The 5933-nt window shown below is 53.8% G+C and overlaps 1 long non-coding RNA gene across 1 annotated transcript; it reads right to left on the bottom strand.

Moving 5' to 3' along the window:
* Positions 1 to 316: 316 nt before the first annotated feature.
* LOC123836034 (uncharacterized) lies at positions 317 to 3244 on the bottom strand. Its single transcript, XR_006788859.1, has 3 exons — positions 2786 to 3244; positions 2420 to 2557; positions 317 to 624 (listed from the first exon to the last, which is right to left on the bottom strand). It is a non-coding gene; the product is annotated as an uncharacterized LOC123836034 (long non-coding RNA).
* Between the last annotated feature and the right edge of the window lie 2689 nt (positions 3245 to 5933).

Below are 5933 nucleotides of genomic sequence, written 5' to 3'. Positions count from 1 at the left end.
TCCTCACCCAAATCCCAGTGGACCTTCTTCCTTCCCATTAGGCTTTTGGGAGAACAGTTCCTCCCAATCCTGCTTTCCCTGATGCGCTGCTGGCCCTCGAGGATGGGCTTTCAGGGGTCCCCATGGCCACGCCTCCCGGGTCGCAGTCTGGCTGGGGGCTGTGGGCAGGGCCTGGAGCTGAGGCTTGCTGCCTTTCCTCTTCTTTCTGACAGACGTTTTTCAGTCCTTCTTATTTATTTTTTATTTTTAAATTTATTTTTATTTTAATTCCAGTATAGTTAACATTTTGCAGTCTTGGCCTGCTTTCTTCCCAAGTAACACCAAGGCTGTGGTTTTGCATAGAAATTTCATAGCTACTTCGGATTATTTGGAGAGGAGTGTTTGGGGCCCTGCGGTTGGAGATACTTAATTAACATCCTTCTTTCTTTCTTGGACAAACCACTCAGGCTGACAAATCAGTAAAACTATAGAAGGCTTGAACAGCACCATCGGTCAACGTGACCTAACTGACAGACACTTGGAAGGGCATATGGCTTCCTCATGAAGACAGACCACCTACCTGAGCGTGAAAACGAGCCTCAGTAAAATTAAAAAATTCACAGTCATACATGGTGTATTTTCTTCCTGCAATGAAATGAAATTAGAAACCAGTCAGCTACCTAGAAAATCCCCAAGATATCTGGAAATTAAGCAAAACTCTTTTAAAGAATCCATGGGTCAGAGAAAAAAAAATTCCAGGGCAATTCTTAGGAAATCTAAACATATCAGTTTGTGAGATGTGCCAAAGCGGTGTTGAGTGGAAATTCATAGCCTTGAGTGCTTATGTCAGAAAAGCATGATTCTGGGCGCCTGGGTGGCTCAGTCGGTGAAGCATCTGCCTTCGGCTCAGGTTATGATCCCAGAGTCCTGGGATCGAGCCCCGCATCGGGCTCCCTGCTTGGCCGGAGGTCTGCTTCTCCCTCTGCCCCTCCCCCTGGCTCATGTTCTCTCTCTCTCACTCACTCTCTCTCTCAAATAAATGAATAAAATCTTAAAAAATAAAAGGAAAGAAAAGAAGCACAATTCTAAATTAATGATATGATTTCATCTGAAGAAGCTAGGGGAAAAAAAGGCAAATTAAACTCCAAATAAGTCGAAGGCAGGAAATTCTAAAGACAAGAATAGGAATCAGCAATGGAAGGCAGTTGACCAATAGAGGAATTGGAAAAACCGAAAGTTGACTCTCCAAAGAGATTAACATTGGCAAAATCCTAACAAGACTGAGAAAAAAGGAAAGAAGGAATCTAAAAATTATTGGTATCAAGGGGAGAGGGGCCATCATAACAGATCCTGCAGACATTGGAAGGATAATAAGGAAATAGTACAAGCAAACTGATGCCAATAAGTTTGACAAGTTAGGTCCAAGAACAAATTCCTTGAAAAAAATAGTTTATGAAAACAGGCACAATCTGAATAGCCCATAGCTGTTCAAGAAATGGGATTCTTTTTTTTTTTTAAGTTTATTTATTTATTTAGTCATCTCTACGCCCAACATGGGGCTCGAACTCACGAACCCGAGATCAAGAGCCATAGGCTCTTCCCACTGAGCCAGCCGGGTGCCCCGAAATGGAATTCTTAATAAAAAACCTTCCTAGAAAGAAAAACTCTAAAGCCAGATGGCTTCATTGATAAATCCTGTCAAATACTTAGAGAAATAACAGCAGTCTTAAATTAATAAAATACAGGTGTAAGGAATGCTTTCTAACTCCTTTTACGGAGGACTGATACATAGCAAGGGAATTATACGAAAGTTATAGACCAATATCCCTCATAAACATAGATGCAAAAGTTGTTAAGGAAATATCAGCAGAGCGAGTCCAGCGTATAGAGCAAGGGTAACACATCATAACCAGGTGGGTTTGACCCCAGGAAGGCAAGGTTGGTTTTACATTAAAAAATGAGGGGCACCTGGGTGGCTCAGTTGTTGGGCGTCTGCCTTTGGCTCAGGTCATGATCCCAGGGTCCTGGAATCCAGCCCCGCATCAGGCTTCCTGCTCAGTGGAAAGCCTGCTTCTCCCTCTCCCACTCCCCCTGCTTGTGTTCCCTCTCTCGCTGTCTCTCTCTCTCTGTCAAATAAATAAATAAAATCTTTAAAAAAATGAATGGCAATCACCACATTTGCAGAATAAAGCAGAGAATTCACATAGGGGTGGAAAACAAAATTCAACAGCGATTCGTGATAAGGAGTCTCAGCAAGCTAGGAATAGGGCAGAACCTCCTTGCGGTGGGAGCACAAAGAGCCGTTTCCCGGGGGTGGGGGGCGAGAGGTCCTGCAAACGTGCCCGCCCTGTGGGCCTGTCCCTGGGGACACCTGCTCCTGGACACCGGCCAGGGGGCTGTGCCCACCCTTCCCTGGACTTTGCCTCTCGCTTTCTCTCACCCTTGCGGAGCACAGCGTCTACTTCCCGGCTGAACCTTCCCCTCGGGATGGGCTTGCCGGCCTTCAGGTTGGGGAACCGCATTAACAGGCCCATGTCTTGTTGCCGAGAAACCTGCACGTCAGCGCTTGGTTCAGCACCTGTCAAGGGCAAAGCCAGGACACACTAGGTTATGAGCTCCTGGGAGGAAGAGAAAGCACAGATACTTTTTGTATTTCCGGGAACCAGTGAATGATGCAAAGCGGTTGCTCCATGCGTGTTTGTTGGCAGAGTGCTGGATCTCTTGCTCTCAGACAGGGCTCTCTCTCTGCTTCGGAGCTGGGAAGACTGCGGCCCAGGCAGACTGGGCCTTAGTTCCTGGTACCCACCGTTCAGGGCAGGACTCTCTCCAGAAATAGGCTGATCATCTCATTTAGAGTCTTCCAGGATGGCTATTTTCAACATCCGCATTTCTCGTATTTAGCTCAGAGCAGAATATTCATGGCTGTTGCCGGTTACAGGGTGGACGCCTGTGCTTCCGATGGGGGGCCCTCTGTCTTCAGGGAGGCTATGACCACGCCGTCAGGACAGAGCCCGGGCGTGGTGGGCTGCCCTCCGTCCCCCAGCCCATCCTGCGGCTTCTCACTCCAAGCGGACCTCCTAGGTTGTCCAACATCAGCCCACCTGGGATCCATCGGGAAGGTGACCTGCTGCTTTTCCACAGCTGGGTGGGCATTTTGGTGAACGCTGGCTGGTTCAACCCTGCCCCAGAAGCCATAGATGGGGAGATGGAAACTGAGTCTGGGAAAGGCCAGGGCTTTGCCAACGTCACATCTCCAAGTCCATTGCCTTTAGGAAGTCCTGCCTGTGGGATGGGAAAAGCATGGTCTGAATTAGCTCTCAAGGGAAAGGCGTTTTATGACACTGCGCTTCTCAGGACATGGGCTCCCCGATGGCTCGGCGGATCTGGGAGGGTGGGCTCCAGGCTCCGCTGCATGAGCTGGAGGCTGTGCTTCCTCCCCTGTGGAAGGTAAGACTGTCCCCGGCTCACGGGGCGTTGGAACCCCGCAGGTGCTGTGGGCGTAGGGTGTCATGGGGATGGGAGTAGCTCCAGCCGTGGTCGCCGAGTGGGCACCTGAGGCTCTTCCTCCTGGACCAGACTGGTGATGCACGTTTCTATGGGACAGGCTGTTTTGTTTGTTGCTTTGCTTTTCTATGAACAGAGGAAGGTTGGAGGTAGGTGACAGCAATGCGTAAGGGGTCCCCACAGGGCGGGGGCAGGGCTCCTGCCTAGAGCCTTGTCTGCCCCCAGCTCGCCTACCATGATATGTTGCCCAGTGAGCCCAGAAGGGCACGCCTTCCCTTCCCGCCCAGGGTCACACCCACATACCTGGGTCACCCCAGTTCCTCGCCTGGCTCGCTTTGGTGTCTCCTGGGTTGGGGTCATCGATGTGGCCTCTGCATGGCTGCAGGAGGGAAGGTGGCTTCGGGGGCCGCCTGTGCGCTCTCAGGAAATGTGTTCGTTCCGGGGAAAGTCCCTGTGTTCTCAGGCGCCCCGCCTCTCTTGAGCTCGGGAAGTCCCTGGGCTGCAGGATGGGTGCGCACGGAGTCAGCCTGGACACGGCCTCCTCCCTCCTGACCTCTCCCAGCCCTACCGTCATCCTCCTAGAGCAGGTGGGCTCCAGCTGGGCAGGGTGTCCTGGTGGGGCCTCAGGGAGGGACAGGGAAGGGGCGTGGCCGGCGACGCGCCAGGACTGGCCTTTGTCCAGTGCTCTCTGAGCGTGCAGTGATACCCGGGCCCCCTAGCGGCCCCTCCAAGTGCGCTGTGGATGGGAGCAGACCCAGACTTCCTGGGTCCCTCTGGGCACCTCCCCCAGAGGCTCTGGCGTGGCCTCCACCCAGACCGCGGACGGGGCCCGACGTGGTGGCCCCAGAGGGGGGCGGGAGCGTGCGCCCAGACGCGCTTTGTGCAAAGTGCCCATGACAACCCTTAGCCAGGTGATGTGGCCAAACACATTCCACAGAAGGTAAGTGGTGCTGTCAGTTCTGATTCTGCCAAACAGACCCCAAGACCTGCCCTTAAGGCTGGAAATGAGTGGGTGTTCTCTCTGCTGGGCAGGTGGGCCTCCAGCCAGCCTGTGACCCCTCCTTCCCCTGGGGGCAAGGCTGGGTGTGCAAGTCCAGGGGTTGGTGGGGGTTGATGCCTTTTCCAGGGACTGAGACAAAATCCCGGCTGCGGAATCCCCAGCTCGGAGGCCTGGACAGTCACGCGGCGTGCAGAAATCTCCCACCCCTCAGATCAGTGCCCCGGAGACAGCCAGCCCCCCGGCATGTGCACCCCAAGGGCCCTGCGGTTAAGTTCTGGGGAGTTGTGGCAGCTGAGCCATCCTTCCCAGGAGCTCTGTGCCTGCTCTTTGGGCAATGTGTCCCGGAGACGGAGAGCCATCTGCTTGGTGGACGGAGGGTGAGGACACAGAGCCCGGGCTCCGTCAGGTGCACACAGGATATGGGGTAGCCTTCTGTGTGAAAGTCTGGGAAAGCTCATTCATTCATTCACTCAGCCAACACTTCTCAGGCCTGTTGGGAGGTGGGTACCAGCTGTGCTGAGGGAGAGACGTGGGGTCTTTATCCTGGGCTCCCAGGGAACCCCACATGTCGGCTGAGCCTGTTCCGTGGACGACCGGAAAGGTCTCCGTCAGGACAGAAGGGACCGTGTTCCCCCAGCTGGCATCTTGGGGGCTCACACCCCGCCCCTCGTCACCCTGGTTTCTGAGCTGCAGACCAGCATGGGCTGTAGGTAGTCGCAGTGGGCTGGGCTCAGCAAGAACTCTCCCAAGTCCCACCCTGGGGGAGCCCACCCCTGGGGTCTGGGGACAGGGTTCCAGCTCAGATGAGGAAATCTGATCTGTATCTCTTTGCATCAGCAAACAGAAGGTGGAAATTGGCCAAATTGTTCACATAATGAGAGCAAAAGCATCCTTATTCCCCAAGCTTTAAAAATATCCTGGAACATGAGGCTTTGGATGTCAGTAAACAGAGAGAAAGCTGTATGTTTAGCGCTGGCCTGGGGGCAGATGGCAATGGTCAGGGCCACACAGCGCAGGGAGGGGTCAGAGACCAGTGCAAGGGTACACAGCATGGGGGAGGGCCCAGGAGCGGGTCCAGGGGGCACAGAGTATGGGGAAGGGGTCAGGAATTGGTCCAGGGGGCACACAGTATGGGGGGAGGGGTCCATGCAGGGGGTCACACAGTGCAGCGTTGGGGTTGGGAGCTGGTTTAGGGGGCACATAGCTGAATGGGGAGCCTCTCTCCAGCCCAGGGCGCCGCTGGCCCTATTTGCCTGCTGCCCGGGACCCCTCGGGTGGGCTTTGGTTCCAGGCTCCTCTCCGTCCTGGCTCTGTGCTGAGTGTCGTGAAATAAGACATGACAAAGTCAGTTCAGACAGTGTCTCTGGGTCTGCAAAACCAAAGTAATCCGTGGACTGATGGGGTCACTGTGCGAGGAAGCGGGTCAGACTTGAACCGAATGGGCATTCCT

The sequence above is a fragment of the Mirounga angustirostris genome, unplaced genomic scaffold, assembly GCF_029215605.1.
Source record: "Mirounga angustirostris isolate CCGP_5_RB_7025 unplaced genomic scaffold, mMirAng1.0.hap1 SCAF_12, whole genome shotgun sequence".
Taxonomy (NCBI): Eukaryota; Metazoa; Chordata; class Mammalia; order Carnivora; family Phocidae; genus Mirounga; species Mirounga angustirostris.
The sequence above is the reverse complement of the archived record's forward strand: the minus strand, read 5'-3'. Positions and strand labels throughout refer to the sequence as shown.